Below are 23,047 nucleotides of genomic sequence, written 5' to 3' on the forward strand. Positions count from 1 at the left end.
TCCCTCCTTTTCCCCATTCTTCAAAGCTTTCAAAGCTTTACCGTCACCTTGTTTGTGAAATTTTTCCGTTGTCACCAGGCAGTCTGGTCACATTGCTTCATTCCCTCAGGACTCTGGCTGCACTTCTAATAAGGTGTTTGTCCTGCTGCACTGAGAATATCTGTCCACATCCCCCTTTCTCTCAGCAGCCATGACCACAACTTCTGGATGTCTCTATTCCTGGTTCCAAGCACCCTAGCGCTCAGAACGGGTCAACAGCATGAATGAATGGAGCTGTTTTGCTTAGCCTTTTATAGGCCAGGTTGGGAACACTTTTTTGTTAATATGCAGTGGGAGGTGACCAAGTAACTCCTTCATGCAGGCAGAAAGGAGACCAGTGAGAAAGCCAGTTTGGTGTTTTCTCTGTGCCCACCAAATAGGATGTCACTTTCTTATTTTGCGATTAGTCCATTGCTACGTAACTGGAATAAATGCCTTGAAAAGATACTATGGATGCATATAGCCTTGGGTGTTTATAGGCATGTAATATCCAAATGAAAACAGATTGTGCCTTAAGGTCGGGTTATCTACTGAAAAGACAATACCAGCGAAAAATCATCCTGATGAACCATCAAAAAGTCTCCTCTTTGGTAGCATTTTGGGAAGATTCTAATTAAACAAATGACTGGGGTGTTCAGTTTTACCTCCAAAGTATTGCAAATGTGCCCCCTGTCATCCCGTCACCAGCACTTAGTTCAGGCTCTCCAGGTTACTCCCTACCTGCACTTCAGCCGCACTTACACACCCCTCCTTGCTTTCCATCTGCCCAGAATGTTCTGGGCACTCCCTCAGACCCCCTCCAATCAAGAAAAGCTTCTAATCAGATGTCACCTTCCTTTTGAACTCTCTCCACTGCCTTCTCTTTACCATCCTCTAACAGAGTTAATATCCTGTCCCCGTATATCTTTTTATTGTTGTGTTTTATCACATAGTATTGTAATTATTTGCTTACATGCCTTTTTCCTCTTAATGGAGTAAGAATCCTGTGAGAGCAGCTGTTGTGTTGTCCAGTTTCTCTCCTTGAGCAGACGGCCTTTGCACATACATAAGGTGCTCAATGAATGCTGGTTACGTTGAGCTGCTGTTGAACAGAAGGCAAAAATCGTGACTCACACATTTTGTGGTAAACAAAGTGGTACAATTGAAAATACTTTTAAAATCTGGTATTTTAATGCATCCTACTCTTTTCATGACTCATGGAGAATGTAGTATTTCTAGTATTAGCCAATAAATTCTGAGTTAATTAATGTGAATTTTAACTTTCATATATAAGCTCCATGCAAAAACTTTTTTGGAAACCATCCAATTCTCAAGAGAACCATTTGGTAAATTAAGAAAAAGGCTTTAGAGGAAATATTCTTCATAGGGTATTATTTGGCTAAAGAAAATTTAAAAGATACTATAATTTTTTTTATTGTCTTTGCCATGGAAAACAAAAACGAAAGTTTCACTGCGACATAAAAACTAAAGAATTAAAGGGAATTGAAGTTTCATGTGCCTTAGGAAAACAGTACAACATGCTAATTTGGCCAGATCTTCTAACAAAAAGAAGGCCAAGTGCATATTACATCTATTTAATTAGCTCAAGAATAAAAATTTTCAGTTTTGCTAACTCAAACACATGTTATGTAAGAAATCATGAGTGTAAGCGGGAGAAAAAGAGGGCAAAAAAGGTTGTAATTAAAGTAAATCTTCCCAGAACCCTGGATTGCACCAGGAACGTGGCCAGAATAAGCAAAGGCTACTGACTTTTGCCAGGGTCATGTTTGGAGGTTACTTTATCATAGCCCTTGTTTGAAAAACATAATTTGAGCATAGAAGGGCTCCCAACGTTCAATGATCTCCATGTGCTTCCCATTACGGTCAGAAGAAGAAATGCTGTGGTGGCTTCTGCAAATGGAATGGAATGGGACTTTTCAGATCTCTTTCCGACTTGGCAAGAAGGCTGGGTGCCAGCCTGGACATCGGGAGGCCCAGCTATTTCCAGCAGGGAGGGACACGCAGTCATACAGGGTCACCTACGAACCATTGCAAGTGGTTACTTAGTCACTCATCTTGTGTAGGACAGCACGTAGTTCAGCTCAGAATGGCTAGATCCCTTATTCTAGCTAACATCATAGTTGTTAGAGTATAAGTTAATGGCAAAATATTATTAATGAATTCCCTTGCTAGCTGAGCTCTGATGGACCAGAAATGGTCTGTCAAATCTTCACTTACTCACCTACTTCCTACCAAGGGAGCGTGACCAGTCATGCATATGTCGACCCCCTTCCCCACTTCCCAATAGCAACTAGGATAGCATGAAGACTAAGCCAAGAGTAGCATCACTAGTAGCTGTTTATCTAAGACACATTTCCCTCTTTTTCATCACTAAACACTCGTCCAGCTAAATATTCACTTTCCCATGCAATGAGAAATAAGTAGATGTTTGCCTGAGAGTTCTGGTGAAGCCTTTGAATTTCCTGTTAAAAGGAGACAGATACATGACCCTCTCTACCTTTTCTCCAAGCAGATGTGATGTCCAAACTATTGCAAACATCTTGGAACATCCTGGAACATGAAGCACTAGGGATAGCAGATCAGAAAGATAGAATGACCTGGGTCCCTCATGGCATTATGAGCTACAAACACTTCAAGCATCAGGTTCGCCTGTTTCTCCCTCTGCCTGCTGCTCCCCCTGCTTGTGCGCTCTCTCTCTCTCTCTGACAAATAAATAAAATCTTTTAAAAAAGAGAGAGAGAAAGAGAAACCTGGTCAGCTGAAAATAAAAGAAGTCTCACACTTATTTATAGTCTTTTAATAAAAAAGATGTGACTTTATCACACTAAATTTTACATAATCCTGTCTTGTCTCTGTCATGAAAATCCTACCTTAAAATTCCAGTTGTAGCTACAGTATCCACATTTTATTATTCAAGTATCAGGCTTTCATGTGGATTCCATAATTATCTTCTGCAAATTGTATTTTTACAATATTCACTGCAGTCATTTTGCAAGTGCCAACAGGGAGGGTTCTATAGGCATAGATCACATTTCTATTAAAAAAACAAAACAAAACAAAAAACAAAAAAAACCTTCCCCCAAATGGTAACATCTGGTTGATGGACTGGGTCATAGATGTTTGCACCTGGAGCATAGCCAGACCTGAAACCCATGCTAACCTATAATCACCGTAGATCTATCACTTCAAAGCCGTTTCTGTCCTGGCTCCAATTTTGGGTTTGGCTCATTGTTTCATCTCATTCTATCCTAAAACTCTCAAATAGGAATCCGAAGCTTGGGCACAAAAGGGCAGCTTGCTTATCTTCCTTCAGCTCTCTTACTGAAGACATGCCCACCAAAGCATTTAGAAATGAGACAAATTCATCGCTTACACATTCTTTTTAATGATGACAGCCACCATTGACTGAGACATTTGTCACGTGCCAAGAGTTATTCTAAACTCTCCACAGACGTGCTCTCCTTGGGCCCCCATAGCCTGTAGCAGATGGCAGGGTCCTGATGGCATCGTCCTTCACGCATCCAGTCAGTGAGGGTTCCGAGCAGCCACTAGGCTGGACCCTGGGACTGTAGCAGTCATGACGCACCTACCCCTCCAACCAGGGCTGTCTTTTACACACACACTTATAGCTCCTGGAGTCTCCTGGGGGAAGAGACATTGCCGTGTGGCGATGGCTCAGGAAGAGGCAATATGGAGCATGTAACAGGGGCCCTAATCAAGACATGGAAAAGGAAGGGAAAGGCTCACTGGGAAAATGATGTTTACGGTCAGACATTCGGGGTTATTCAGGTAATGGGAGACGTGGTCCTGGTGCTGGGCGTACAAATCATTCCGGACAGATGAGACAAGATGTTGTTGGAGAGCCCAGGGCACGAAGGTGCCCGAGAGCCCTGGGCGGTTATTGCTGGAAGATAGGCCACTATTGCTGGAGCTGAGACAACCAGGGAGAGAACGACAAGAGGACCTGGTGGCCAGGACATTGTCCTGGATGCGGTATGAAGCCATTCAGAGTGGGGGTGTTGTCATTGCTCTGTGTGTGTGTGTGTGTGTGTGCCTGTGCGTATCTGTCTGTATGTACATCTGTGTGTGTGTCTGTGGGTGTGTATGTGCATGTGTGTCTGTGTATGTCTCTGTGTGCCTGTGTGTGTGTGTGTGTGTGTGTGTGCGTGTGTGTGCATGTGTGCATGCGTGTTTGGGGGTGTGGAATAGGAAGAAGATTTAAACTCAGATTCAGAAAAATTAAGCACCTTTGTCTAAAGTCACTCCTGAGCTAGAATTCGAACCGAATGTGCTTGACTCCCATTCTTTATTCTCAACCCATCATTCTCTACTATCTTCTAGTTTTACCAGCTTCATTCTAGTCTGGGTACCTTATCTCTATCAACTCCACTAAACAATACTCAAAACACATGTGTCTAGTGCTTCCTATGTACCAGGACCCACATTAGGGATTCAAAAGCTCTTGCCTTTGGAGGTATAACTTGTTTTCTGTTCCTTCTCAGAGGCTAGAATCTGAAATCTATTTTTGACCCCATCTATTAAAACATGTCCCAGAGGCCACTTGATTTTTGACCTATTGCACTATTATGTCAAAGTGAAAGTTCATTGCAACTGGGGACCCTGGGGAAAACATTGTCCTGCCAGCAAAGTCCCCACTGTATGATTCGCTTCTAACAACAACCTTGCGGAGTGAGTCCGCTATTGCAGATCAGTAGACTGAGGTTAAAAGGTTAAGCCACTAGCTGAAGATCACACAGGTAAAACTGTGAGACCGGCATCTGTCCTGGGAACCAAGCTCTTGGGGCCATGCAGCAGAGCAGTTTCTCTCTGAGTGGGGAGATGCTCCTGGCAAAGGCAGAGGGAGAAGCAGGGAAGGCGAAGGGGTTTGAGGGAAATGATCTGGAAACTAAGAACAAGGTGTGTGACACAATAGGAGACTACCCAATTGTTCCCCACAGCTTTAAACATATTTAACCAGCCTCATTGTTGACAAGCTCCACAGAAGTCATTGCCGCTTAGAAAGGTAATGAATTTTCAATTCTAACTAAATCTCAAAGCATGTTTTTTCTCTGTACCCCCCCCCTTCTTTTAGGTTAAAAGTTGTATGTAGTTAGAGTTATCCGCAGTATATCTGATTTTTCTCAGACAGACAAGTAAAAAAATAAAATATTTATAAAATTCAGAGGCTATATTTGCTTTGGTCTTTGAGTACCTTTTTAAAAAGGCCTCAAAGCCCTATAAACGAATCAAGCACCTGCCACACTGAGTCCTTTCAATGCTCAGGAAAGTCTTCTCATAAGTTGAAAGCTACATTATGACTTGAACTTGGGAATTTGCCTCAAAATTTTCTCTAGAAGTCAGTTTGCTCTAGTAAGGTTTATGAAATGCTCTGGGCTTTGTATTTGACTTTCCAAATCATCTATCCAATCATCTGTCTAAACCATGAATCTACAGCTTAGCAAAGTTTTTATATATCCTATCCATCAAAAAAAAAAAACAAAAACGGATCAGCTCATGCACCATTTCTTAGTATTAATTTTACTTTTGCACAGAGGAGCTTTTTATAATTATGTTCTTTGGGATACTTTCTTCTTTAAGCATCATGCTAACCCTGTCCTGAATTTATTTTTTTTATAAGCTAACTAACTGATCTTGCTAGGTCATGTTCAAACAAGAACTAATAATGCATAGTTCAAAGAAAGATGAATATTAAAGTGAATGTTTCTTAATTGTAAAAAGAAAAAGAATAAAAAGGATCAAAGTAGGTTTGCTTAAAGATAAATTTGATTTTAATAACAGTTCTCAAATAAATGAAATCAAATCCCAAATTATACGGGCCAAAACTTGTTCCTTAAAACACCATAATATTCAAATCTAGTGTCATTAAATCCAGAAATTTGGGTAGTGGGTAAGGAGAAGATTTTAATGACCTCATTCCATTAAAGAACAGCATATGAGAAATATTGAAATTAAATTACAGCATTATTCCAGTTTTATTTACAAATTAGAAAAGGAGTCAGAAGGCAAAGAAGAAAGTGTGTGTGTTGTGTGTGCTCCCTTGTTCTTTGTCCTCCAACAGGAAGTAGCCCCACCCTTCAGAGAGGGAGTCGGGGAGAAAGGAAAAAGCCCTTAGCCGAAGCCCTTAGCCGAATCTCCCAGATGAGTTTGGAAGCTCAGAATAGCTAGAGTTGTGGGGGTGGGGTGGGGGGCATGGCAAAAATTTCTGTTTCACATTTTAGAAACTCTCTTATTTTCATTGGAACTAGGCCCTTTACCTACTCATTTAATGTTCATAAGCCCAGGAGGTAGAGCACATCTTAGGATTCCCACCTGATATTATTCTGAGACACAGTTAATCCAGTAACTTACCAGAGGTGACTCAGTTAGTAAATGTAGGACCTGGAATTAGCCTCAAGCCTTTTCTCTTGATTTCCCTTCCTTTCCTGAATAAAGGAATATAGGCTTCTATTGTTTACTTTCTGGCAATAAATTATTTCCGCAAGAGAACAGATTACTGAAAAGCATCTTTTAAAAAAAAAAAAAATCTTGTTTTTTTAAAGATTTTATTTATTTACTTAACAGACAGAGATCACAAGTAGGCAGAGAGGCAGGCAGAGAGAGAGGAAGGGAAGCAGGCTCCCCGCTGAGCAGAGAGTCTGACGCGGGGCTCGATCCCAGGACCCTGGGATCATGACTGGAGCAGAAGGCAGAGGCTTTAACCCACTGAGCCATCCAGGTGTCCTGAAAAGCATCTTTTAACCATGATGAGAAGCGAGATCCTAGAAGGGAGGCTCATTTGAAGCTGGGACTTTCGGGGAGAATTGGACACATGGAGATGACTAGAGGGCGGAGGGAACACGCTGATGAGAGAAGGATGTATGTAGGGAGGGGGTAAAAGGTTCTGTAACTCCCCTTGGGCCCTAGATACTCACGCACTATTGTGAACATTATCTTGGTGTCTACTTTGACACACTGTGTCTGCCCCTGTGCCTGGCATTGCCTTTAAAGGGAAATGCAGTGGTCCCATTATCGTATATATACTTGAAGGCCTCTGGATAACTGATATTCCAATGGGCAAATACTCTTTCAAGAACAGTAGTAATAATAAGAAGGAGGACTATCATTTATGAAGTGCTTGTTACACATCACTTATCGTCATCACCATCATCATTAAAGATCATTAACACGTATGGAGTCCTCACTACGTCTCAGACACCGTTCTGGGCTCTTTGTATGTATTATCTCACTTAATTCTCACAGTTCTTCAATCAAGTCGATGCCATTATTATGCTCATTTACAGAAGAGGAAACTAAGGCATAGACAGGAAAGCCGCTTGTCTGAGAATACCGGCTCCAAGGCCAGGATCTGACTGCAGGGACTGCAAATGGCTTACTGGATTTCTTCAAAAGATTTTTGTTGACTCCCTACTGCACGCCAGGCTCTGAGCAGAAATGGACACAACCCCTGGAACTTTCAGGAACAACCCCCTTTCTGGAACTTTCAGTCTAGCCAAAAGAGACAGCGAACGAGTGGGGATATACACAAATGTCTAATGGCAATGGTGGCAAGGATTCTGGAGGACGGAAGGGTTTGTGGGGCTCTGTCCTCCTGTCACTGGTCCCACACTGTCCTTTTGTACCCACGGGGCAGCAGGCATGCGGTGTCAGGACAGAAAGGGAAAATGGTGAGGTGTTTGGCTGAGGACAATCTCCTCAGATCTTCCCAAGTTATGAATCAATCAATTATTTCACTCTGGGGCCTGTCACATTTCAATGGCCATTAGCAAATCATTTCGCTTGGAAGCCTAAGCAGTAATTACATGCACAGAGTTCCAGAACACAGACTTCACTTCAGCACAACTCACCCTATTTTTATATGCAGAGATTTCCTCTGCTTATGTAACCGAGGCCAGGCATCTAACTGACCACTCACATGGGCACGTAGGTACAAGCTCCTCGGCCAGGGCTTCCGTTTCTCTACTTCCACTTTTCATCTGTGGAATGTAGAAATTGGATTAAAGACTATGTTGATTTCTGTTCAAAGCACTGGCAATAAAAGGTTTGTGCAGCTGTTTTAAGGATACCATATAGAATATACACAAAATTTTGCGGTCAGTTTCGCCGCCGTCGTCAGGACCAATGACTCACTCTGACCTGGGTTTTGTGGGCTCTTGAAATATTGTTTTGGTCTAGTCCTTAGCAAAGTTGATGGGCTCATCCCGAACATGGGGGAGGGGGCAGTGGAGGTGGGATTTTGTGAACTATTCTTGTTTTAACTTTCCCAGGGAGTCCCAGACGACTTCTGACCCACGGAGTGTTTTCATCTGGGAGAGACCTTAAATTGGAGCATCTGGTGAGAAGCCTGCATAGCATGCAGGAGAAAGCTGAGTCCCTGAGAGATGAAGCCATATGACTAATGTCATGGGCCCGCTGGTGGCACAAATGCCCTGAGAACTCCAGCCTCCCCAGCGCCTCAGCCTGGAGATCCTTACTCACCTGGTGCTGACTCCGGAACTGAAAATCTTCATGTCCTTTTGGATGTTGTCATATCTTCTCCTTTTTTCATGCCTTAAATACTGTGCCACAATTATCTACAATGACACGGATCAACACTAACAACAGCTTGTAGTTATTGCCAACTAAAATACGAGGTATGTAGTTCTACTCTGGTTTCCGGGAGTAGAGAGTTTGGAACAGAAAACATTTAACAGAGGGAGATGTTCACCTGTATGGACAAGGAATATGGAAGGGCCTCATAAATTAAATAAATTTTGTAAGCTATCTTATTGTGATGTTTTAAGAGCAGAATATACACAAAGTTGGTGTGAGGAACACGGGAGCTCTGTGTTTCAGCAAGGGGTCAGGAAGGATTCTGTTTCTTTCCTAACTAGGGAAGATTCGAGGGGGACTGCAAAGACTTCATGTAGAATGTGGGGGGAAATTTTATGAATGCTCTCATAGAGGGTGATCTGGAGGAGGCAAACATTTTGACCTGTGCTGTCTGATACCATAGCCACTAGCCACACGGGGCTAGTTCTGTTGAAATTATTTAAATCTTTTTTTAAAAATTAAAAAAAATTATTTATTTGACAGACAGAGACCACAAGTAGGCAGAGAGGCAGACAGAGGGGGGTGGGGAAGCAGGCTCCCCGCCTGAGCAGAGAGCCGGATGCGGGGCTGGATCCCAGGACCCCGGTACCATGACCCGAGCCGAAGGCAGAGGCTTTAACCCACTGAGCCACCCAGGTGCCCCTTCTGTTGAAATTATTAAAATTAAATAGAATTTTAACATTCGGTTCCTCCATCTCACTAGCCACATCTCAAGTGCTCAATGGCCACACGAATCTAGTGGTTATTGCCTTGACCCACATAGATGCAGAACATTTTCATCACTGCAGAAAGTTCTTTTAGATAGCACTGACATGGCACCGGGTCAGCCAAGGGGAGGGACGGATGAATGGGGGAAAGGGGAGCGCAAGGTAAGGCTGACCAGGAAAAGGTTGTACTAGCATATGAGACTCAAGGGAAACGAGACACCCTGAAGTGACCCAGAGAAAGATCTTGAAAGGGATTTGATCATAGATGCAAGGCAGTGGCTAAGTTTTAAGTATGATGCGCTTCCGGGTAGAAGTATCCCTATGCTTTTGGCTGGTAGGTACTCTTCTTTACAAAGAGGAAAATGTACCTTCTGCCAAACTATGGGGAAAAAAAAAAAAGCTCAGTGATTTCCCAGGACTGGGGAAGAAAAGGGAGGGGGGGAGGAGGGGTGTTTGGGGGAATTTTTGATAAAAAGATTCTGTAGGATATGAAAATGGTGAATACACGTTACTTTACATTCCTCAGAACCGGAGGCTCTACAGTACAGAGTGAACCATATAAACAATGGACTTTAGTTCATAATAATCTATCAATATAGTTCATCAGTTGTGACACATGGACCACAGGACTGCAAGATACTATAACAGGGGAAACCAGTGGGGGGATGGGAGGGATGGGTAGGGGTACTTGGAAAATCTCTGTGCTTTCTGCTCAGTTTTTCTGTAAACCTAAAACTGCTCTAAGAAATAAAATCTGTGCGTTAACTAGTTCCTATAAAATATGTTTAAGCATTCAAAAAGTTTTCGTTTTCACATAAACAGTGAGATGACAGCAAACACATTAGTCTCAACTGATAATCTTATGTAATTATGTATTTATATAAATATTTGTCAGTTGAAAAAAATCAAACAAACAGTGGACTGTCTTCCAGAGGCCCACAGTGCAGTGTTAGGCATTCATCTTGGTAAGCAGAGTGCAAGCTAGATTTTGGTCTATACTTGCCCCCTCAGATGTCTTTGTGCAATGCACAAACCACACAACTGTACACAATGGTTCTACTGGAACCCCGTCCATTACGACATGGGGTTCCAAACAGAGGGTATAGTGAGTGGGGACAAGGGATGGCCATCTCTGTAGAGTGCCAAAGACTGACTAAAAAAAGAGTCTGTTGAGAACAGATCACATTAAGCCATATGAAAAATACTCTTTTGCATTAATGGAGAGCCAAGAACAGAGCCCTGAGAGACCTAAAGAAATCTAAAGGGGTATGGGAGATAAAGCTGGGAAGGCAGGAGGCAAATCACAGCCATATTCTACGTAGAAGCTGACGTGTGTCACTCAGCAGCTGCCTCTCTGAGCTGGGATTCAGTTGAGAGCAGTCTTGCAAATGCAGTTTTACAGAAAGAAGAGCCTGGGCTGGTGGGAGGCCCACCTTCTGGGAGAGGGGTTAGGATACGAGGATGTTCATCCTAGGAGCCTGTATATGCACATATGGCGAAGTCCAAGGGCTGGAAGGAAAGAGGAGAAGGAAATGCATCCCAGCGATGACTGGAATGCATCAGCTGTGCAAAATGAAACTCCTGGGAAAACCTAGCCACATCTTGGACTGTGGTTCAAGGAACTCGTAATGGGATAAAAAGCTTTCTCTTCCACGCCGGCGGTGTGAGCCCAACCCAGGTTAGGAGTTAGCCCAGTGCTTCAGATGTCAGCGTGAAAGGAACTGATGGGGCTGGTCTACCTTCTAGTATCGAGTAATCCTGAAAAGAACCACCTGCTACAATAGGTAATCCTAGCAGCCAGCTTCACCAGACGACTGGGGTGACGCTGGTGGGGTGGGGTGGGGTGGGGTGCTGAACTGTGTGAATTGTGATACCTGCTCATTCTTAGCTGAGAAGGGAGTCCCTTCAGAACGCGACTCAAGCACTGTGGAAAATTTCTACTGCTCCTGCGTATCTAGGTCAGTGCTTCCTTCAGCGTGAGCCTTGGACCCTCGTCTCCAAATCAAGCTGGAATGCTCATGAACAAGGCCCATTTCTAGGGCTCACCCTAGACCAAGGAAATCAGGGATGAGGTCCGGGAATCTGCATTTCAGTTTCCCAAGTCATTCCTATGCACCCGGCAGTTTAACAGTAATTCCTGTCCATCGGTAGCTCTCAAGCTTAGCCCTGCTTCAGAAACACTGGGAGGACACGTTTGTGCACCTATTGCTGGCCCCGCCTCCAGAGCTGTCAGTCAATTTAGTATCAGGGGTGGGGCCTGAGAATTGACATTTTTAACAAGTTCCCCTGCGATGTTGCTGCATTTAGGGACCCCACTTTGAGAACCACTGGTGTAGACGGTGAACCTGCCTTCACCTGGCAATTTCCTGACATCTAAAAAGGTTGTAATATTCCATTTATTATTCATATACCTAATTGAACTAGCTTCTACTATTCTGTTATTCAGGTGACTAACACCCATGACCTCTTTTTCACCTTGTTAGATAACTTAAATTTTAAATTAACAACACAAAGGCATCTCACCTGGCCAGCCCTAATCTTGTATGTTGTCTTAATTCCAAAGTTTATGCTGTCATCAATCCTATCTTTTCTTTCTCCCCTGTCTGGTGGTGACCTGCAGAAAACCATTCAGCTTTGCATTGCCTTGGGCTCCAAAAAACTATAATCAGTCCCTTTCTTCACTTGCCAGAAAGAGATACCCTGGGGGGGGGGGGGAAGAAAAAAAAAAACTCACACAAAAATAGAGAAACCTGGAAATATTCTGAAATTCAGAAAGTGTTATTTTGGGGCGCTTTCTGGGACAGGATGTCCCCACCATCAGCTAGAGGAAGCCCAGCTTCTGATAAACACTATTTTGCCTCGTACAGATCAAAGGGAGCCATTTATTGAAGGAAGGCATGGAAGTATTTGATGAGGCCCTTCTGCAGACTCCCGGTAAACAGGATAAGCCCTATCAATGAAAGCTTATACACAGCCAGGCCACAGTCCCCAATAACAATGGAGCAGAGAGAACAGTGGGTGGCGAGGAAAGGTCCGACAGGACTGTTCTGCCAAGAGAGTGGCCGTAAACAGGATTAGTTGTAATGAGATTATCAACTCAGGACCTGGAGGTCAGAGCTGGAGAGTTCAGCGTTGCAGGAAGAAAAGACACTCAAGTGGTGGGTAGGTGAGAGATTACAAACCCAGGTTGAGGGCTTTCCCCTCCTGCCTCCTTCTGGCCCTGGGTTGCGGTGTCTCCTGCTGAAAAAGGAGTCATTGTAATTGCAGACACGGCTTTGCAGGAGCAGAAGAACCAGGAGTGGCGGTTCTCAATCAGGGGACATCGGCAAGGTCTGGAGACTTCCTTGGTTGTCACAGCTGGGTAGGAGGATACTCCTGGCACCAAGGAGCAAAGGCCAGAGATGCCGCTCCACATCCTGCCTTACACAGGACAGCCCCCCACAGTAACCTTTCTGGGTCCTCAACCTCCCCCAGGCCCGTGGCCAGGAAAGACAGGACAAGCAGCCTTCCTCCAAGAGCAGTGCTTCCCACAAGAGTATGACTTAGAAACGGGTCACAGAAAAAACAAAGAGTAGAAACAGAAAGTGAATCAAGGGTAAGGGTGTTATATATACAAGGCCTCTCCGTGCTCTTGTCTAGAGCTCAGCCAGGGGTCACGTCTAGGTCTCCAGGAAACACAGTTTATTTAAACCACTGCCTTAAAGTCCTAAAGCCAAGGTATGTGTTTTCAGTAGAGTGATCCCAAATTTGACCTCACATGTCATGGTACCCATACTAAATGGGCCAGGAGCCCAGCTCTAGAACCGTGGGGTAAAATCATGAGAGTGGAGATGGGAAAACCACAGATCTGGAGACTGGGGGCGGGGGGGGGGGCAGGTCGGGAGGCAGGGCACATCTTGGAGTCATCATTAGTACATGGGGCTTATGTCACGGGTGGTCTCTGAAGCTGTGGGACTGGGGGAAATTAGAGATTGATGGAAGTGTGGCATGAGAACAGTACTTGGTATCACAAATGGCAAACAATCGTGCAATGTCTCATATTTTCAGTCAACATCTTCCGCGTAGCTCACCTTCTCAACTAGACTTGGTATTGGGGCGGCTTTAGACACTTATTTTTTAAATATTGGACAGAATAGATGCTTAAGAAGTAAATGAATTACATTGACTAGTTAAACTTGTTTCCTCCACTGTTATACCTCTGCAAAGAGATTTCTTTTTGCCTCCACTTCCTTTACCTGTCTGTGCTCTGCCCCATCCCATGATGGAAATGTCTCTTTTAAAGTTGTCTGATTTCTGCACGGCCAAGTCCACTGGCCCGTTCTCAAGTTACCTTCTTTTATCTCTGCGGGATTCGGCACCATGAACACCCCTCCTTCATATACCAGTCGCCAGCCATGGTTTCCATATCACTGTGTTCTCTTGGTTCTTTTTCAGTCTTCTTGAATATTACTTTGTAGCCTCCCTTGTTGGCCCGGTCTCTCTCTTAGCCCCCTGAAAGCAGATCATTGCTCAAATTTCTTTTTGTCCCTCTCCTCTCCTTTCTCAAACTCTACCTTGATAGTCTCATCCATGGTCTCATCTCCAGCTTCTTTGAAGATGACTTCTAGATTAAGCCCTGATGTCTTTCCTGATCATCCTGGGTCTGGTCCTCTGGAACTGAGGGAAGGAGTGAGTGTGGGCACCCTTTAACAAAAAGACCAGCAGCTCTGGGTTGATGCTGGAAGCCAGAGTTGGTGTGATAGAGTTGAAAAGGACAGAAGCAGTGCTAGGAATGCAGCAGGAAGGTTGACCTTAGCAGGAAGGTTGACCTTAGCAGGAAGGTTGACCTTGGTGGGCCAGCCATCCTGCACACAAACTTGAAGGACCAGAGCAAAGATGGGAAGAGGGAGAGATGCAAGGTACAGTCAGAGGGCCTGTGTCAGTTCATGATTTCTCTCATGGACCCTGAGTTCTGACCACAGCATGGTTCAGACATGGGTTTGTGTACTTCCTGTAGGAGCAGGAACAACACACAGATAGTGATTTCTGGGCTGTATTTCCATGAGGCTTTGCCACATTACTCCACTGGGACCTCCTGGCTCCCACCTCTATACCCACCTGGCATTTGTTCTGCAAGATTCTGCATTTGGCTGGCTTCTTTTCTCTTTGCTGGGTGATTTCCCCCACTCCTGTGGCTTGAGATACTATTTTTAGGATGACAACTCCCAAATACATATTTCCAGACCTGTAATTCTACCTCAAGATTCCATAAAAAACTAAAAATAAACATGTATCAAAATGAAGCTGTTCTCTTCCCCTCCATGCAGGATTCTGTCCCCCTGCCTGGTTCTCTCTCCGGACAGTGATACAACCAGCCAACTGGTGACCCAAGCCAGAAGCCAGAGAATCATCTTTGACTCATTCATCTTTTTCCTCCCATAAGTCAATTTTGCCTCTAATCCATTGTTCACTGGTTCATACTTTCCTTCCCCATTGTTAATTTCTTGCTTATCCCTAGCATCTCTCACCTGGACATTCTAGCAGTTTCCATCAGACACTTGTATCCGGGTTTACAACCTCTCAATCCATCCTCCATGCCACTCTCTAATTGTCCTCACATGGTGGGAAGCTGCTGATCTTACTCCATGGTTCAAAGACTTCTCATTACCCACCACCAGATAGTATTTAAACACAATGTCTGACATGCAACCTTCTTCCTGATTTGCCCTCTTTTTTTTTTTTTTTTTTTTTTTTTCTAGGCTCATTTACAGCCATTTTCCCAGTAATACACACTGCTTCTCTTGCCACCTCCTGAAGACTGGTGCTATTCCTAATTCTATGCCCGAGGGCCCTCTACCTGGGCACACTTTCCCTTTTTCCCGGTGGATGCCAGCTTGCCCTGGAAAACTCAGCTCTGCATCAGCTGCTCCTCGAAGGCTTCTCTGAGCCTTTCTCTGTCTGAGCCCTTCCGCTCCCTCACCCCCTGTACGCACCCACAATCTAGCCCTTCGCAGACTACACCATAATTCCTTATGTAGGCTTTTGTCTTCCCCATTACAGTCCGAGTCCTCCAGGATGGGGCCTGGTCCTGGGAGTTCTCTCTCCTCCGCAGCTAGCCCTGCCCTTGCAGATCACGCTTCTTGGAGTTCTCATTAACAGGTTTTCTTCAAACAAGCATCTACAGGCAACTATGTCGGAGGAAGGCTGCACACTGACAACACAGGTGCTCTGGGAAGTCTCCAGCACAAACCTGTCCCATCTGGTTGAAGTAGATCCTTATGACACTGGCCCAAGGGGCAAAGGTGGGGACTCACCCAGAAGGGATCCAGAAGGGGCTAACTCGGGCTCAAGGGGCTCTGGAAGGATTTCTGGAGGAGGTGGTCTCCATCTTTCACAACAGGAAAGCCCCCAGTTTAACCTCCCGGAGGCACACGCTCAGGTATCCTAACACTTGCAGAGAGTGAACTTTAGGACTGGATGTGGATGCTGGGCGAGATTTAGGATCGGGTGATGAAAGTCTGGGTTTCGGGGTATCCTCTTCTCATATGCATTCCTGTGGACAGACCCCACTGGGAACTGGCCTGCCCCAGCCTAAATCCCACCCCGCACCTCAACTCACTCAGCACTGTCCTTCTGTTCTCCTACTGCAGCTTCTATCCCCCTGTGCCCTCCCTGTTCCCAGTGCCCTCCCGTCGCAGTCCTTGGGCTTCCTGAGGGCAGGAGCTGGTCATTCAGCCTGCTTTCCCCTAGACTCTGACAGTCTCGCGCGCATCCTGGGCACCCAGTACATGCTCATTGAGGGCAGTAAGCACCGGGAAATTCAACAGTGTGTGTGTTTGCCTGGAGGCAGCAGAGACATGAGTGTGATAATGTGGAGCCCAAGCTTGGGTTCAGGGAGGCCTAGGAGGCAGTTCCTAGAGCTGCTGAGGCTGAGGGGCGCACAGGACTTTTCTTCTGCTGCTTCTACCTGGAAGCCAAATGAATCTGCAAGTTCTTATTTAACTCCCAGACCTGAGGACGGGAAGAAGGAGCAGAGGGGGATCCCTGACTTGGATATCTAGCACATTCTCCTGAGAAAGACAATTGTTTTGAAAGCCTTGGGCTCTACCTGCCGTTTTGCACACTGGCAGCAGTGCAGCTGCGTTTCGGGCGGGCCCTCTGCTCAGTGTATGGGCCGGAATCCTGGCTTCACCCCTTGCTGCCTCTGTGCCTCTGGGTGAATTCCTTGACCTCTCTGGGCCTCTGTTTTGTCACCTATAAGATGGGGGATGATAATCACAGTACCCACCTCCCGGGATTCTTCTGAGGACTAAATGAGTTCCAACGTATTGAGAGGAGAGCCCAGCCAGGAGCACGTGCTTTGCAAGGGTCTGCAAAATCAATCCCTCTAGATCGGATTCTATGTTGGGGCTGATCCAGGAGTCGACAAGGAACAATGGTCACAGGGTGCGAATGACCTATAATGCCAGCACCGACCGCTTAAAAATAGTAATAAAAGCTAGCTCTTTGATTGCCCAATTCCATCCCACCATCTACAAAGCAGGTGTTCTTTTCACATTTTATAGAGAAAAGAGGCCCAGAGGGTAGCAGGCTCAGGGCCATGAAGCCCTGTGTCCAGTGATGGAGCCGGGCTCTTGCTCTGAAGCCCAAACCTCCTCATCCCGTGACATTCTCTCCTTGGGGCATGTTTGGGTTGGAGGCAATCCAGGACTTCCCAGGACCTGCTGCTTGGGCAGCGGTTCACAAACCTCCTACTTTGCACAATTCAGGTCGTATCTCACCCATATGTTTAGAATGAATTCGTACTTTTATTAGAAAAGTGAAACTTGCACGTGACCCTTCCTCCCTCTCTCCCTCCTCTCTCTCTCTCCCTCTCTTTCTTTCTTTCCTTCTTTCACAGACTACAAAAAAAGCAAGGCTCTTTCCACCTTCACCTTCCCTAGCCCCACCAGTCCTGTGCCCTAAAGTCTCAGGATACCATTTCCAAGCATCTGTGTTTTGTAAACATCTTCTTTCTCATACGTAGAAATGAGGCCCTACCACATACACAGGTGTCTTCCTTTGGCTAGTTAACATTTTATTTTTATTTTTTTTTTTTAAAGATTTTATTTATTTATTTGTAAGAGAGAGACTAGTTAACATTTTAAATCCAAATCCTCCTGTTTGTAGAATCTTCTTGCACTTGTTCAGATGTTTTTGTTGCAGATCTACCTGTGACTCTTAGAGCTCGGCGTCCCAGCCGAGGACACAGATCCTGCAGTTGCCCCAGGCCTCACGTCCCGTCCAAGACGGGATCTTCCAGTGTTCTTTGTGCACCTCATCAGAGCAGGGGCGTGTGCTGAATGAAACTGCGCCTTGTCGTTCTCAGCAACAAGGCTTTTCTAGAGCATGGGAGCTTCAGCGTTCAAAATGTCTTTCCCAAGTCCTCCTGGCCTTCTTCTGTTATCACCTGGGAACTGACACACACACACACACACACACACACACACACACACACACACTCCAGTTTAGAGCCTCTCCTTTCTCCCAACTGCATGGGAAATTCCCATAAGTTCTTACTTCTAGCAGGGTAGAAACTCTCACAGAAGAATGAGTGGAGCAAGGCATCAGGACACGACAGCCAACTCATCTTGAATGGGAGAGTGGGAGGCCCCGGAGATGAACCTACTGCTCCCTCTCCATTTGACAGACAAGGAAAGCAATGCTCAGAGAGGGTTAGTAACTGCCCCTAACGCCCACAGCAGGCCAGTGACAGAACCAGGACTATCTGAAGAGAGGTAAAGTCAGGTGCATGGGGCTATATGCAGTAGTATAGATTATAAGTGTAATGAACTTGGAGGTGATCATGATGATCCCAACAGCATGTTTCAATGCATCATTCAGAATATGGGACTGTGTGTTAACTCTACCTCTTAACTCTCTCAAGAGGAGGAGTCTTTCAGAAATGATCTATGCATTTGTAAACTTTTTTTTTTTTTTCAAAACAAACCAATGAGATCAGACTTTTCATAGTGATACAAGCTTCATCGCTTATATCCCCAATGTACAGATGAGGCAGAGAGGCCTGGGGAATGACTCAGCAGCTCACCACAAGAATCTCTTGGATATCTGCCTGGACTTCTGTCAGATCTACTTGGTTGACTTTCTATTCAGTATTATTACTGAGGTCTTATTGTTACGAACATGTTCTTTGGGTTTCCTGCTTATCTCTGAGCTGAAGAAAATGTGTTCTTTTCTTTTTTTTTTTTTTTTTTCTGTTTGCTTTTCAACCTTCAGCTTCCATGACCTTAAAAAAAAAAAAAAAAAAAAAAAAGTAAGCACAGGCTGAGCTGGTCTAAAAGCAGCCTGTTTGCAATGTGATATGGAACCTGGATTGTGACCAGCTAAACCTTGGTGTAGTGTTCTCCAAACACATTTCAACAATTTTTCCAAATGGCGAGTAGTTTATTTCCACTGAAACACTTGAAGATGCCGAATTAACAGTACATTTCCTAAACTATTGAATAAGTGGTGGTAAAAGGGCAGTTTCTAAGTCTGAAGGGGAAATATATATATATATATATATATATATATATATATATATATTTTTTTTTTTTTTTTTTACTTTGAACCTTGAGTTCTATTTAACATTCCTAGCATCCAGCCAAATGCATTTCCAAAGTTAGAATCAGTTCGTACAACATTTTCATAGTCCATAGTTTTTATTAAGACTGCTATTTGGGGGCACCTGGGTGGCTCAGTGGGTGAAAGCCTCTGCCTTCGGCTCAGGTCATGATCCCAGGGTCCTGGGATAGAGCCCTGCATCAGGCTCTCTGCTCGGCAGGGAGCCTGCTTCCTCCTCTCTCTCTGCCTGCCTCTCCGCCTACTTGTGATCTCTGCCTGTCAAATAAATAAATAAAATCTTAAAAAAAAAAAAAGACTGCTATTTGATGAACCGTAACCTCTAACATCACTTTCTGCTTTAAAATTTATAATTCTCTACAAAAGGAAAGTCATATGCTCCCTAAACCCAGAAAAACCTGATGAATTATGTGAACTGACTCTGGAAAATGTTTCTGAATTGTCTTCTGTTTGTTTCAAGAATTTACTGTACAGGGGCACCTGGGTGGCTCAGTGGGTTGGGGCCTCTGCCTTCAGCTCAGGTCATGATCCAAGCGTCCTGGGATCGAGCCCCACATCGAGCTCTTTGCTCAGCAGGGAGCCTGCTTCTCTTCCTTTCTCTCTGCCTGCTTCTCCCTACTTGTGATCTCTGTCAAATAAATAAATAAAATCTTAAAAAAAAAAGAATTTACTGTACATATATAAAATACATATATAGTGTATATATATAACACATACATAAACATATATAATAACATATAGTTTTTTATATATATATATATATATATATATATATATATATATATATAGTGTTATCCATTGTTTTATCAAAAGCTATAACTGTTTTTGTCAGCATAGACATAAGGAGGGATCCTTTGTGGAAGAACATCCCAGAAAAGTATGTGATATAATGATGTTCCCTTCTGAGCCTAAATGGTAGAACTACATGACTTAAATTATGGAGTCAGGGCTAATCACAGGCTTTGGAAGTTGCTCCCTTTGGTCCTCTCTAACCTCCCTTTCCTCTTTCATCAAAGGAGGGAGAGCGAGTAGGTAAATCTGACTGAATTTATGAGAGTAGAAGGAAACGTAGTGTAACTTCTCAGGTCCTACTTCAATACCTATGACTAATGAGACATTAATTATGGTGTCAAATAAATCTTGAGAACATTTCAAAGCCAAGTCTTCTTTTCAATCCATTGACTTACCACCTGGGAGGCTTGCCTTATCAAGAATAGCTGCTTCTCATTGGCTATTCTCAAGAGTCTGACCCAAATGGGACATGCTAGTCCTTCAAAAGTGGCATTCGAGTCCCCTGCCTATACTTCTACACACCTTTCATGTTTCCCTCCACCAGACCCAAAATTCAACCAACACTTTACCTCTTCTTGAAGAGTCTGCAACTGCTCCCCTACCTCCTGGCTCCCTTTTTCTGGAGCCTAGCATGACCAGCTGAAGTCCCTCTTGCCACCCATTGCTGGCCTACAGTCATGGGCATTATGACAACCTTCAGGGTTTTCCTTGCTACCTTGGCCAAAACCACTATGTCCACCAGTGTCTTCACCAGGAAGCCATACTTGCCTTCCGCTGCCAACAGGAACAGAAGCCACGCCCACAGAATCCTCCAACAGAGCTTCTGCTTTTGGGTGGGTCTAGGCTCCCTCACCAGGGGCAATTCCCCGAACTGTCAGAGGGCATCTGGAGACATTTTCTAGTTGTCGCAGCTCCGGGCCGGGAGAGCAAGTGGCATCTAATGGGCAAAGGCTGGCGGCGGCTGCCATACAGGGCACCCTCCACAACAGAGAAGTATCCTGCCCCACATGCTGATACAGCTGAGGTGAAAAAAACTCTGCTCTCAGGGAGAGTGGAGGCTTTTGTTTCTCTTTTTTTCCTTCATCTTTGGCAGAAAGACTAGAACTAAACAAGATCTGTCCTCCAGGCATACACCTGGAGCTGCCACTCTCTTCCCCACTCCTCAGCTCAGGACTGGAAAACACACATGGCATCTGGTAGAACCAGCCTTGTCATTCCCTGTGCGGCGGGGCTTGGACAGAGCGGTTCCATCCAGGCAGAAGAACCCATTCAGACCAGTGGTTTTTCCACCCTGGCTACACATCACGTTCATGTCATTTCAAATATTTAAGATACGTAGAATACCTAGAATACAAATACTCAGAATTCAAACTGGATTGGTCTGGGGTGAGGTCTGGGTGATATGTTTGTGAAAGTCTCAGCTGATAACATCAGCAAGAGTTAATCACACCCTATTCTAGCAGCCTGATCGGTGGTGGGGGGGAGAAGAGATCTCCCCAAAGAGCTGTAGGATATTACTTTTGGGGGACCCTTTAGCACTGTAAGACATGCAACTTTCCAGTAGGAGAGAAGTCTTTTAACTGTGTGGCCAGTCTGGGTCATCTGGGAAAATTCAAATTATTTGAGGGTTCTTGTTCAGTCTTTCCGTACCTTGATCTGGGGCTTACACTAATTTTTAATATTTATCAATATCAAGAAAAAAGGGTAAATCAAGGGTTAAAAGCTATCTTTATAATTAAGCACTTTCTGCTAGCTATTTATTTGTCTTGGGGGGAAATGCCTTTTTCCTATCATAGAAAGATAAAATAATTGTAAATTAAAGCTTTGAGATGAATTATGTCTGATGAAAAATAATGGGACAGTATCATAAATCACAAACATTGTCTCTATGAAATATGACCAGTCTAATTCTGTACATTTCCTCCCTGTTTCAATACAATAGAGTCTTTATGAGGCAAATTAATTTACCATTAACCTTGGAACTGTCACTGTGCTTTTCACTGATGACAGTGATAAAATAAATATACTTTTCAATGCTCAAGAATCTCATTAAATAATCTGTAACTTAAGTAAATCGTATCTAATTTCCATTTCTTTTCTTTTTCTTTTTTTTTTTTTTAAAGATTTTATTTATTTATTTGACAGAGAGAGATCACAAGTAGGCAGAGAGGCAGGCAGAGAGAGAGAGAAGGAAGTAGGCTCCCTGCTGAGCAGAGAGCCCGATGCGGGACTCGATCCCAGGACCCTGAGATCATGACCTGAGCCGAAGGCAGCGGCTTAACCCACTGAGCCACCCAGGCGCCCCTCCATTTCTTTTCTTATCCTTCTGTAGCCACACCCTCAGCATGGTACCATGGAATAAGTATGGCTCCCAAGTTCAGAAGCCCAGAGTCTAGTTCCTGCCCTGGTACCACTTCAAAAAGACACTTATCTTCTCTAGACTGCTTCCTTGCGGGGAAAGTGAAGATGTCACCAAGTGACACCTAAGATCCCCTTCTGGTCTGAGACTTAGCAAGAAGGCAGGTTATTACTTTGATACCCCTAAGTAGCAGTGAGGAACCTGGTTTTATGCTCTGGCATAAAATGTGGAAATACAGTATGTATTAGCCCAACAAACATTTACTGAGCATTCTCTCTGCAAAAACTATGGGGCATTGTTATGGAAGACTCAAAGAAATAGCAATTCTATCTCCAAGGTTTTACTTTCAGTAAGGTTATGATTTAGTTGGACAGATAAACAGTTTCATCATATCAAAAAATTCAAAAGTGACCACTGGCATTTCATTAAATACACAAATATTTTTTGGACAACTCTTGGGTGAGTCAGACCTTAATCTAATAATGACTATCACAGAAAATCATGCTGATATGCTCAGGGAAGAGTTGTGACTTTTCTTCCTTTATACAAACTTCAGTAATACACCTACATTAACACTTCAGCTACGGGCATGGTGTTATCTACTATCTCAGGTACCTCTCACACTTATTACTATGAAATTAACATTTATTTATCTGATTCCTTAGTAATTCTAAAAATTTTCTCCCTATGATCTGCTCCTTCAGCTGAGATGATCATCTCTCTTGTGTTCCACTGAATATTTTAAGTGGAGAGCTGGTGGTCATCAATAATTTGGTAGCTAATTCAATTAAATATGCGTTAATTGAGTACTTAGTAGGATGTGTGCATCATGAGCACTGTGTTAAATGTTGGCAATACATCCAGGAAATAGCTATTATTTATAACCTTCCTATAGAGTTCATAGTCAAGCAGGAAAAAATACATAGAAATAGTTAAATTT

General features: G+C 44.0%; 1 long non-coding RNA gene across 4 annotated transcripts in view; it reads right to left on the minus strand.

Moving 5' to 3' along the window:
• Positions 1-874: 874 nt before the first annotated feature.
• The window catches only part of LOC131831682 (uncharacterized), a 216,040-nt gene continuing 193,867 nt past the window's right edge, over positions 875-23,047 (minus strand). For all 4 annotated transcript variants that reach the window (XR_009353758.1, XR_009353756.1, XR_009353757.1 and 1 more), the window contains one exon: positions 875-1,120. This is a non-coding gene — a long non-coding RNA (uncharacterized LOC131831682). The remainder of the gene's footprint in view (positions 1,121-23,047) is intronic.

This window comes from Mustela lutreola, chromosome 5 (assembly GCF_030435805.1).
Source record: "Mustela lutreola isolate mMusLut2 chromosome 5, mMusLut2.pri, whole genome shotgun sequence".
Lineage (NCBI taxonomy): Eukaryota > Metazoa > Chordata > Mammalia > Carnivora > Mustelidae > Mustela > Mustela lutreola.